Raw genomic sequence first — 13,013 nt, 5'->3', positions numbered from 1 at the left:
TAATCCCCAGGCCTGAGACAAGGTATAGACCACTGTGGGAGGCTGAATAATGGCCCCCAAGATGTCCACATGCTAATCCCCAGAACCTGTGAAGATTGCCTTATACAGCAAAAAGGACTTTGCAGACGTGATCAAGTAAAGATCTTGAGGTGGAGAGATTCTCCTGGATTATCTGACTGAACCTTAAATGTAGTCATAAGTATTCTTATAGAGGGGGAAAAGGGAGATTTGACTACAGAGAGAAGAAGGCCATATGACAACTGATGCTACACTGTGGGCTTTGAGGATGGAGGAAGAGCCCATGAGCCAAGGAATGCAAGAATACCATTCTAGCAGTTGGAAAAAGCAAGGAAATGGCTTTCACCCTAGAGCCTCCAGGTGGAGTGCAGCCCTGTTGATACCTTTGATTTCAGCTTAGTGAAACAGATTTGGATTTCCGAGCTCTAGAACTTTAAGAGGACAAATGAGTGTCGTTTTAGGGCACGAAGTTTATATTCATTTGTTATAGCAGCAATAGAAAACTAATACAATCACCAACTGAAGAGTCACCCCCTCCTCAGTGTGGAAGGGAATGGAACATTCTAGAAGGTTAGACCAACTTCCTTGCAGGAGGAACCCAGAGTGAAGTGGACACATTCCAAGGCAATGTACTATAATGAAGTGAGGCATCTCAAGAGGAGGGTCTGCTCCGGCAGTTAAGTATGAAGGCTGAGGCTTCACCAAGGGTACAAACCCACCAGCTAGGGTAAGAGGAAGCCTGACTCTTCTTGAGACACCATGGCCTTCTGGGGCGGGGGGTGTCTTGGATTCCTACCTGGAGGAGTCCATCCTCTCATTTGTCAAATGAACCCCAGAGCAGAGCCACAATTTGTCTCTGGTTTTACCATTAGAGAGGGCAGAGTTAGGGCCAGAATCTGGGTCTCCTCGCTCACATGGAGCGTTTTCCCCCCACAACTCCCTGCTCCTGCACAAATTGGAAGGGAGGAATTCAGCTCTTCAGAGGCCAGAGCTCCAGCGAAGGCTGCAGGAGACCTGAATACCCTCGTGAAGAAGCGCATCCGCCAGGAATTCCCAGCGACAGGGTGGAATCCTCTCTGTGGGGCAATGTGGGACTTCACCTGTTGCACAATAAGAGACTTGTTCTTCCTTTCCCCTTTCTTCACAAAACTTCCTTTTCTGAGCCTGAGGCCAGGGAGTTGGTATCTGACTTTCCACTTATTTCACCAGGTTTCCGGCTGGAGACCAGACCAGAAGAGATTGAAGCAGGACAGGAGGTGAGAGCCACAGTTTGTGGAGAGTAACACACAGTCCCGTGTGTTTCTCTTGCACTGTCTGCATCCCCCATTTCCGTCTCCAGATGGGGGGCAGGGGGAGTCTGTTTCTTCATGTTCTGGTTCATGCAAGTTCTATGTTCTCTCTCCACCCCACTCCAACCCAGATGTCCTGTCACGCTCCCACGACATAGGCATTTTCCTCCGAGGAGGCCAGGAGCCGACCCAGCAGGAACAGTGACCGAGGACATAAACCGAGCCACAGATGGTGGAAGAAACCACAGTTCTTCCCGATGGCTGAACCCAGAGGCCACATGGTGGTTCTGAGCTGCTTTCCACACACACTTTTCACAGACCTGAGGGCCTCGTCCTCTCTTTTCCAGTTCTTTCCCCCTGTCCTCCCTTCTAAAAGCCTCTCCTCTTGGGTTCCCATTGAGTCCAGGCAGACAAGAAAATGGAAAAAGATGTAGGAATTGAGAGACAAATTTGTGAATGCATTTTTCTACATTTTAAATAGTTTCATTGTTAGATACATGAAAATTGTGTGAAATACATACATTCAGAAGAAAAGAGAAAATCACATTTTTTTTTTTTTTTAGGGGAAGACAGGCTTGATCTCAACAGGATGGTCTGGGGACTCCCCTCTTCTTCTTCTTTTTCTTTTTTTTTTAAGATTTTATTAAGGAGGGCACATATTGCATGGAGCACTGGGTGTTATACGCAAACAGTGAATCATGGAACACTACATCAAAAACTAAGGATGTACTGTATGGTAACTAACATAACATAATAAAAAATTATTAAAAAAAGATTTTATTTATTTATTTTAGAGAAAGAAAGAACAGGGGGAGGAGCAGAAGGAGAGGGAGAGAGAAAATCCCAAGCAGATTCCACACTGAGCACAGAGGCTGACACGGGGCTCGATCTCATGACCAAAATCAAGAGTCGGATGCTTAACCGACTGAGGCATCCAGGTTCCCCTGGGGACTCCCTTCTTCTAGCAAAACAGTCCCAATGGGGAGAACGGCACAGTGGCAGGGAAATCTTTTCTCTGGGCCGGATTAGCTCCCTCTGAATCTGGCTCCCCAAGGAGACCTTAGTTATTTACAGTGACTTCTGATCCATTGCCTCACGAGTCCTCTCTTCCCTCTGCTCGAGGCTGGAAGGAGAGGGGTGCCAGGGTTTCCCAAGCTCCTCACCCTTCCAGGCACTATACTGCCGACTTCATGTGCAGTCTTCTTCAATCCTGGCAAAAACTCAGGTAGATATTATTCCCATTTTAAAGATGAGGAAACTGAGGTCTGAGAGGTCAAGAGGTGGAGCCTCAGTGTGGGGGTTTGATCGTCTCATCTGGGAGCTCTGCAGGTCAATGCGATTTTTGTGAGCTCTTCTTTTCTATAACCTTGCTGCACATGTCTACCTGGAATCATGAAACTTCTTCCTTCCATCTTGCCTTTCTAGATCTCCTCCATTCGGGAGGTTGAAGAGCTTACCTTCTTCGCCCCTTTTAGTTCTTAGAAGAGCAAGTCCTTGAATCTTCCAGCCCGACTGTGAAGGAGACTGCTGTATCCACGACTCAGCCTGAAGTCGGGGATTCAAGTCCGCAGCCAGCGGGTGGGATTCGTGACAGACGAGCCCCCACTCAGTCGTCTGATATCACGCACTCAATTACCTTAACATTAATATTTTTTTGACTGGGTAACGACAGACATTGTATAAAATGCAGAAGGGTATCCAACAACAAAAAGGCAGAGAGAGAGAGAGAGAGAGAGAGAGAGAGAGAGAGAGAGAGAGAGAGAGAATCCTAAGCAGACTCCACGCCCAGCCCAGAGTCGATGGAGGGCTCGATCCCATGCCCCCACGATCATGACCTGAGCCGAAAGCAAGAGCTGGATGCTTACCCGACTAAGCCACCCAGGTGCCCTCGCACACCCAGATTTACAAAGGTTTTGCCAGCTGGACAACTTTAATTCTGACAGAAAATACTTCCTTGAGCTTCGAAAATGCTACCTTCTCTCCCCTTAATTCCCTATACAAAAGGTTGCTAGAAACATCCTGGTAAATTTCGTAAGCCTGCCTAGTGCCCATGGTGCTTGTAAATTTCAAAGTCACAGACTTTAAGGTACAAAAATGTAACTTTATTTTCCCCATAATTGAACCCAACCCTCCAGTGTCTGTTTCTTTTGGTGGTAGAAGATTCAATGTGGCCACAAGCTATGCATGATTACTTCCCGGTGTTTTTTTTCCAGTTGAGAATCTGCCATGAGCCATATTCTTCCCATTCTCTCCTCCCATTCTTCCCCAGATCCACTGTCGTTCTGGAGCGTGGTGCGGTTAGACTCATCACACAGGAGGGCGCAGGAATCTTGCTCCTTTTTGTCCCTCGGTCTCTGCTGGCATCTGCAGAAGTGCGTGTCAGCCCTCTGGCCACTGGGCGTCAGACCCTCTGCTGGCTCCCTTGTGCTGCCATGGCCTCTGCGGTCAGGTCCATGACTCTGTCCTTTCTGGCTCACTCTAAGCTCCTCTGAGCCCGCAGGACTTGGGACTTCTTGGAAAGGCTGGGCTCCTTCTTGGACTGTGCCTCCCTCCTGCTCCCTGACCCTAGAGCCCAGCCTCTTCCTGGGCAGCGCTGGGCCCTGTTAGGTTCATTCTCAGATGGCTAACTTTTGGGCTCATGCCTTTCACTTTATTCTGCTAATAGTGTCTATCTTGTTTGCTCTCCCAGTATGTGGGAAACTAGCTCTTCAATCATGAACTTTAAAAATACATCTATCATTTATGATAGGAACCCAGTTTCCTTTGGGGTTTGTCCTTGCAAACACCGCCCCCCCTCACACAAACCCCTTTCTCTCAGAAAGCCCAGATCTTGAAATGGAAACTGTGCTTTCAGAACTATTATGGCAATTAGAGTTTTAAGAGAAACCCAGCGAGGAACTCAATGGGCTTGTCTCTCTAAGGTGTGTCCACTCTCCTCTGAAGGCAGGGAGTCTAGGTTATAATTCACTGCTTGCCCCACAGGGAAATGGGAGGGAATACAAGGAAGCGAGGAAGGGAGGGAAGACACCTTGTTAATTCCTCACAATAGTATATGTGTTATACACTTAAAGTAATGTGGACGGACAAACAGGCCCGCCCTGTGTTAAAGAGACTTCCTTGGCCGGATCTGTGCCATCTGACTTAAAATGTCATCATCTCGGACCTAGCCAAGTCTCGTGCTCTGTGACAAAATGTCTTGCTGTTCACTGTCACAGGACAAAGCTGCACCATGAGCAAGGTCTGGGGCTGGTGGGCTGAGCGTGCAGTTAGGTGTTGGAAGGATTTGGCAGGGATGAGAAATGACTCTTTGGGATATGAAATTCCAGCCAGTTTAGGAGTCTAGACACAGAAGCTGCTGTACCCTAAGGTCTCACACGTCATCCCAAAACCCACGCACACACAGACACACACACACACACACACACACACACACACACCCCAAGGAATAAAACTCTGATGGCTACAGGTATGAAGGATGGTTTTGCAGACTGAGGACATCTGAGAATTCCCAATGTCTAGACTCAGGCTTCTCCTTTAATTTTTTATGTATGTCTGACAGGTGCTGCAGGCACCTGGCCCTTTCAGGTGGTGATGTGTCATGAGGCCTTGCCAAATCCCCAGATCTGTGATCGTCACTAGAGCAGTAGAAAGCAGCTTTTCATAGGGACATTGTTTTGTTTTTCACAAAGAAATCAGGTTTCATCAGGCAGGTGCTGTGTTTCTCATGTGCGTGAAAGACATCTGGAGAACTTTCCTGGACCCCACCAATGGAGATTCCACAGCAGTGGGTCTGAGGTGGGCTTGGGGTGTTTGCAGGGCATGGACTTCCTATGAGTCTCAGACCCTTCATCTGTGACATGGGGATGCCAATGGAATGACCCCACAGGCTTGAGAGGCTTTGGTGAGACGGGTGACAGGACGGGTATGAAGAGTGAGCACAGGGCCTGACATACAGTCGTGCATAACCAAGGCCAAGTACTCCCGTCATGATGGAAGAGGCCCTCCTTAGCGACCTCACAGCTGCCGGTACCGACGGGCGTGCTTGTGCCGAACTGGCCCAGGCCATCATTACCCTTTGCTTCTTACTGGAAACTCGAAGCAGTCAACACCAGATTATATTGTCTTGTGTAATTTCCATTCATTAAATCTCTCCATGTAACTGTGGTGGGACCTCCCTGCTCCACGTTCCCAACTGGCATGCGTGCAGTGGGGCGTACGGGAACACACAGCTTGCAATAGCCCATCAGACATTTAACTTGCGGGGGCGCCTGGGTGGCTCCATAGGTTAAGCATCCGACTCTTGATTTCGGCTCGGGTCATGACCTCAGGGTCATGAGATCGAGCCCCATGTTGGGCTCTGCGCTCAGTGGGGAATCTGCTTGAGATCCTCTCTCTCCCTCTCCCCCCGTGCACATGCTTTCTCTCTCTCTCTCAAATAAATAAACAAAAAAAAATCTTAAAAAAAAAATTTAACGTGAGGAAGCAAGATTACAAATGTTTTGGGTCAGTTTAGGAGGAATCGATGTCCCTTTCACCGTGGGAGGAAGTGGAAGTTGTATAGTCTTTCGGAGGACAATCTGGCAATATCTTCCAATGCTACAGTAGAGACATCTTGGTATTTCCAGGCTTAGGCATCTAATCTGGGGGAAATACTGACATATATAAACAAAGAAGTATATACAAAGTATACAATGCGTGTACACAGCAAATTGTTTATAATAACCGGGGAAAGAAACCCAACCCCACCAAAAACCACCCAAATGTGCAACAATTGAGTCTTGGTTAAATAAATTATGAACCATTCATTAATGGAATTTTAGATAGTAGTTATTTTAGGAAAGGAAAAAAAGATACCCGGAAAGCTCTCTAAGGCATCATGTAGAGTGAATAAAGCAAAATAATACGTATAACTTTATTTCTGCAAAAAAATGATCTATTTGTATATACACATATGTGTGTATATAAAAGCATAGAAAAAGACCTTAGGAAGATACACAACAAACTGCTAACGTTTGAGTACCTCCTGGAAGGTTACTCTGGATAGTTCTATATCTGAATTATTGATCACAAGAGTTCATGCATGTGTTTGTTCCGTAAAAATGAACTTTCAAAGATGGTGTTGGTAGGCGATAAGAGTCATGTCTGGGTCCCTTTTAGAGGAGGAAAAGAGAGCTCTCCCCTTGCCAACAGCATCCTGGAGGCTTCTGCTGCAAGTTCTTTGGGGCTGCCCGGCCTGGCTCTGTGCCCTCACCCAGGCCACGCTACTCAGCAGTCTGGGACAGGCCAGCCACAGCGGGGCTGGATCTGGACTTGCCTTTTCTGTGCTCTGTGCCACCCGGGTTCATTGATCTGTGCCCTGCACTGAGCTGCCCTGTCCTCGCCGGGTTGCCTAGTCCCTCCTCCAGACTGAAGAGTCATTCCTGGTCCTTGTGCCCACTGTGCCTCCAAAGCGTCTGAGAAGCTGGGTGTGAGCTAACTACCTGGGTTAGTCGGAGCCCTCCTCTCCTGGGCTTGCTTAGTATTTCTGTGCTTGCAGGGTAGCTTGTCTAGGGCTCCCCAGAGGCGGTCCCGAGGTGCCTGCCCCAGCTCTGACCACCAAGGACAAAGTAGGATTTGTCTTCGCTCTCACGGTCATTGGGGTCTTACCCCTATGCCCTTCCTTTGAGATTCTGTAACTGGGATAGGAAAGAGGGTGGGCCTTTTACTCAGGCCCCTGTGAACACCTCGGACTCTCCTGTAGTCAGCTCGCCTTGCTCACCTGCACAGTCCTCTCTCCAGGAACCTCTGCTTCTGGAGCAGGGGAGGTTGGAGACCACCAACCATCAGGACGGGTCCTGTCTCTCAACCCTCAAGGGCCTGGCCATCTGGGATCTTTGAACGTTGATTTCCTCGGAGGAGTGACTTCACAGCCACCTGTCACTACCTTTGGGTCAGGGAGTGGCCCATATTTCATCCCTGCTCAGGGATCTCAGCCCTAGAAATTCAGTCATCTCTCCTGGAAGGAAGCACTTACCCATATCTGATCCCCAGGGGCCCCCATGGGCCCTGACAAATAATACCTCCTGCCCTCACAGTTCAAGGTCTCACTCTGATATTCTTTTTTTTTTTTAAATGATTTTTTATTATATTATGTTAGTCACCATACAGTACATCCCCGGTTTCCGATGTAAGGCTCAATGATTCATTAGTTGTGTATAACACCCAGTGCACCATGCAATACGTGCCCTCCTTACTACCCATCACCAGCCTATCCCATTCCCCCACCCCCCTCCCCTCTGAAGTCTTCAGTTTGTTTCTCATAGTCCATAGTCTCTCATGTTTCATTCCCCCTTCTGATTACCCCCCCTTTCTTTATCCCTTTCTTCCCCTACCGATCATCCTAGTTCTTATGTTCCATAGATGAGAGAAATCATATGATAGTTGTCTTTCTCTGCTTGACTTATTTCACTTAGCATTATCTCCTCCAGTGCCGTCCATGTTGTAGCAAATGTTGAGAACTCGTTCTTTCTGATAGCTGAGTAATACTCCATTGTATATATGGACCACAACTTCTTAATCCAGTCATCTGTTGAAGGGCATCTCGGCTCCTTCCACAATTTAGCTATTGTGGACATTGCTTCTATGAACATTGGGGTGCATATGGCCCTTCTCTTCACTACGTCTGTATCTTTGGGGTAAATACCCAGTAGTGCAATGGCTGGATCATAGGGTAGCTCAATTTTTAACTTTTTGAGGGACCTCCACACTGTTTCCCAGAGTGGCTGTACCAACTTGCATTCCCACCAACAATGTAGGAGATGCTACTCTATATGGAAAACCCAAAAGAAGCCACTCCCAAACTATTAGAAGTTATAGAGCAATTCAGTAACGTGGCAGGATACAAAATAAATGCTCAGAAATCAGTTGCATTTCTATACACGAATAACGAGACCGAAGAAAGAGAAATTAGGGAATCCATCCCATTTACAATAGCACCAAAAACCATACGTTACCTTGGAATTAACTTACCCAGAGACGTAAAGGACCTATATTCTAGAAACTATAAATCACTCTTGAAAGACATTGAGGAAGACATAAAAAGATGGAAAGATATTCCATGCTCATGGATCGGAAGAATTAACATAGTTAAAATGTCCATGCTACCCAGAGCAATCTACACTTTCAATGTTATCCCGATCACTCTGATATTCTAAATTTCGCAATTGTTTTCTTTGGCCACAGCTCCCGAGGACACCGGGAAACCCAGGCCAGGTTGTGCTAGAACAATGAACAAAGGGCTAAAAGGTGTCCCTAAGCTTTCCTGTTTGGCATTTGCATCTCTAAGAAACCACTCCCTAACTGGAAGGGAAACCCATTGTGAACCCGAATGAAGGAACTAGAGCATCTGGGGGACACTCCCTAGAGAGCTTACTTTTTCACAGGCCGTCTTGCTCCACTGCCTCCCGCCCCACCCTCCGTTCTGCTGGTGCTGACGCTGCGCTGTTTGCGGTATAAATTAGGGCTGAGCTCCCTGAGTGCCTCACATCAAAGGCACATGAAGACAGGTGCGGTCTTTGTTCTGGCGGCTTTCATCACCGTGGGGATGGAGCTGGCCTGTGCTTGGAGACCTCCTTTCAGAGGTGAGGGTGCTGAAGGGATCCCACCTGGGAGCAGAGATGACACAGAGCCCCGCTTCCGACCCGGGGATGGTTTGGCACAGAAGCTATAGAATGGAGATTCGGCATTCATCAGCCCTGTTTCCTTTGACCTACAGGAACAAACACCCTGCGTTTCTCATTCTTCTTATCACATTGGGTTGGGTCTGATTAGAAGTGGGGACTTCTCTCTAGTTGGAAGATGTGCCCTGGGTGGGGACTCCAATGAGGAATAGCTCTGGGATGAACACGGGGTAGGCGTGAGGGAGGAAGGTGGCTGTCTGTGATCAGAGATTTTCTAATGAGGTGGGAAAAAAGAGGGTTATGACGGTGCAGGTTTCTTGCCTGCTGGGACTATCAGCCTTTGGAGCAGGGAGAACATTCGCCCTCCGGCCAGGCTATAAAATGGGGACCTAAGAGTGAGCGTGTACCCACTCAGGTTGAAAGGGGGCATCAGGAGCACGAAGGAGGAACCGGAAGAGGTGGGATCCCACCAGCCATGAGAGCTTCAGACCTCCAGCGTCAGTTCGCTGTCTTAGTAACTATTCCAGACCCCACAGAAACCACTGTATGTTGCAGGGCAAGAAAGACCCGGAGTCTGCCCAGAGGTGCCCAAAGGGGTCTTCGGGATTTGTGCTGAAATGTGCTCGGGAGATCAATCGTGTCCCAGGGGGATGAAATGCTGCAGCAATGGATGTGGTCATGTCTGCCAGTATGCTGTCCCCCCGGTGAGTATGAATCAGTCAAGAGCTGTCCAAGGGGATGGACAGCTGCCCAGTGGACTTTGCTGGGCAGACAGATGCTCACTTGTCCACGGCACACAGACGTCTGGGTAGCTCCAAAAGAAATGGGCTGGAAGCAAATGGCAGAACCCCTGGCTGCATTATCTAAGGCTCTCTCCTAGAAGAGAAGCCCTATCGCAGGACAGCCCTGAGGGGCTCAAGTGGGACCAGTCACCATGACTCTACAATCACAGGTCAATATTAACCAAGGGTTCCTCACCCTCCATCCCCTCCCCTGCCAAAGAGGCTTAACTCTTGGGAGGTGATCTTGGGAGGAGGGAAAGGAAAGGGGACCCCAATTTGTTGAGTATCTCCTGTGTCAGGCAGGACTTGTGCTGGAGTTGAGATAAAAAGGTAAGCACAACCCGGTCAGGGAGACAGATCTATATAAAGGATTGTAACCCAGTGTGACTAGCGCTTTGTACAGATTTTCTACTAAGTTCCATGGGAGCAAAAGGAGGAGTTATTGGCTTTGCCTGGGGAGTTGGACAAGTTGTCAGACAGTGGAGAACATCTACAGGAGAGCTTCAAGGATGAGTGAAGTTTGCCAGAGGAAGGAAGGGCAGTTCAGATGATGGGAAAAGTGTGAGCCCTCTGCTGGGGATGGGAAGGTGATGTGGTGGGTAGAAATTGCAGCATCTCGGGGCTGGGGGCGGGGGTAGAGGGGGGTCATCTGAGCCAGAGCCTAAAGAGGAATGAGCAGCCTGCTGAAGAGTTTGGAAAACTGGTCGTAGTTGCTAAGCAGAGGACACGTGATGATCGAATTTGTATTTTAGAAGCGTAGCTCTGCTGGCCGTGTGCAAGATGGACAGGACGTTTATTAAGCATGCCTGGATACCAGCCCCAGAAGATTTCTCGTGAATCCATGAATCTGACGCTTGGCATTAACAAGACTCTTCCACAAGCCATTCCTGGCTATTCCCTATCCCTGGAATTGCAGCCCTGGAAGGAGAATATCTAATGTGGTGGAGTGACTGCTTTCTAAAGAGCTCGTGTCCAAAATAAACTGTGTCTGTGGCATCATTCAGGCTGCATTATTCTTCCTTTCTGGGCTTTGTGGTGGACTCCCTGTGGGTTAGCAGGACCTGAAGTGTGCACGGGCCACGAGTCCATGAATACAAGGCACACAGAGCACCCACAGACCAGGGGAAGGTACTCCCAGCCAGTTCACCTTTCCTCCTTCCGTGTCAATGACTTCAGACGGAGCAGATGGCACAAGAGTATTTTCTGCAGCGTCCTGTGAATATGAATTTGGCCAAGCATAAAACTTAATGACCCGGTAGCACAGAGCAGGCCTGTAGGAGCAGCCCCTGTTAGGGCAAGACTCAGAAGGAGCAGGGGCAGGAGCAAGTGTGGAAAGACTCCATCCTAAGGCAACGCACTGATATCTAGCAGGACTGGATGCCTAAAGCCGGGGGAGTGACCCTGACCCTTGAGATGTGGGACTTTGAGTGGCGTGAGCTGGGAAGTGCCGGCCCCTCCCTGGAGTGATAAAGAGTAAGGATGCAGTTAGGAGGTGGCCTCTGGGGCTGGAGCCTTTGATTTGGATGCTAACTAAGCAGAGGAGAAACCTGGGTCTCCCAGAGAAGCCCTGACAAAAACGGTGCTTTGAGCTGACCGCTCCGTCCCGCAGAGTCTACTTCCTTCCACCTGGATCCCCAGCGCGGCCGGCTGGGGTTTCCCATATCTGCTTGTCTCTGTCTCCCCTGCTCTTGCTTCCATGCAGTACATCTTCTAACTAATGAGCCCGTGCGTCGGAATGAGGGGTATTAGCACCGCCGTCTTCTTTTACTGGTTGGCCGTCCCTGTCCCAAACGCCTCCATGCTCCGGTTTCACTTGGTCATTTATGGGCATTCGTGAGCAGACCCTTAAAATATTCCTAACGGTCTCACCTCTTATCTGTCATTCTGAATGCCAAGGTATGACCCTCCCTGCAAAGATACTTGAGAAGAGTCTCCTACAACTTCCACATACGTGTCCAGATAGTCCTGAAGACCCTAGAAAGCTCTTTCTGTTCTTTTGTGAACTTCTCATTTTTCTCATCTGCATTCAACCCCTTCTTATATTTAGGGGATACTCCATTTTCTCCCAAGGGAAACTGGTAAGAGCTAGACACTCCCTCTACTTTCGGGAAGGTAGGGCTTGGAATTAGGATGCTTTCTGACCATGTGGATTTATAGGGAGTGACGCGACTTAGGGATCGTTGGAAACAATTCACAACAGCAGAGGTGTCAGCGACAGCATCCTAACCAGACTGTTGCTGCGACGTGTGCTTGGCTATGTTGTTGTCACTAGCCTTATTTTAGCCCCTGATACTTTCCTGAGCCTGGTTGACCCGTCTTCCCTGCTGTTTCTGTGAACTGTATGATACTATCTTTCCAAAATCCCTGCTCTCTCGAGTTGGTCAGAATTCGTTCTTTGGCTTGCATTCGCAAGCACTAATTTGCGTGCAAATTGGTGTCAGGCGTGGACCCAGGCCAAACACGCGTAGGGAAATGGCAACAGTGTGGGTTTCCTGAACAGGTCTCGTTAGAAGCCGACGGCAACTAGAATCATGAGGATTCTAGCATGGAAACTGGCATGCAGGTCTTCAGTAAGGAGGTAATAGTCTGAGCTAGATTTTGACAGAGAGCAGGATTTAACAAGAGCAAAGAAGAACGAGTCACACAGAGGGAGCAGCGGGACATGGCCCCAGATGTGCCAAAGCGATGGGGGTTTAGAGCACAGGGGTGAGCGGAGACTTGCTGCGGGCGGTAGCAGGGAGAAATCCATAAAAGCAGGAGCACACAGAGTGAGTGGGGCTCTGTGGTCGGTGTTTAAGCAGGAGAAGTGTCATGATAAATCTGTTTTATGTCAGCAGCAGTGATGGTCACGTATATGGAAAGGTGTCTGGCCAACCCCCTCCCCCCTGGAAGATTCCTCACACGTCCTCCAGGTCACAGAGGAACAGGCTCTTCCACAAGCCTTTCCTGGCTCTTCTTCATCTTTGGAAGCTCGACCCTGGGAGAAATGCTATATTCCATTTACTCAAGTTCTGCAGTTTCCAGGGCATAAAGCTTTATACAGAAAATCTTTTTTTTTTTAAAGATTTTATTTATTTATTTATTCGACAGAGATAGAGACAGCCAGCGAGAGAGGGAACACAAGCAGGGGGAGTGGGAGAGGAAGAAGCAGGCTCACAGCGGAGGAGCCTGACGTGGGGCTCGATCCCGGAACGCCGGGATCACGCCCTGAGCCGAAGGCAGACGCTTAACTGCTGTGCCACCCAGGCGCCCCTATACAGAAAATC

The 13,013-nt window shown here is 48.7% G+C and overlaps 1 long non-coding RNA gene across 1 annotated transcript; it reads left to right on the top strand.

The window, feature by feature from the left end:
- The first annotated feature begins 8,829 nt into the window (after positions 1-8,829).
- Positions 8,830-10,736, top strand: LOC113269179 (uncharacterized). Its single transcript, XR_003321361.4, has 3 exons — positions 8,830-8,926; positions 9,521-9,669; positions 10,500-10,736. It is a non-coding gene; the product is annotated as an uncharacterized LOC113269179 (long non-coding RNA).
- Positions 10,737-13,013: the final 2,277 nt, after the last annotated feature.

This window comes from Ursus arctos, unplaced genomic scaffold, assembly GCF_023065955.2.
Source record: "Ursus arctos isolate Adak ecotype North America unplaced genomic scaffold, UrsArc2.0 scaffold_24, whole genome shotgun sequence".
NCBI classification, from domain to species: domain Eukaryota; kingdom Metazoa; phylum Chordata; class Mammalia; order Carnivora; family Ursidae; genus Ursus; species Ursus arctos.
This window is presented reverse-complemented; position numbering and strand designations above follow the sequence as displayed.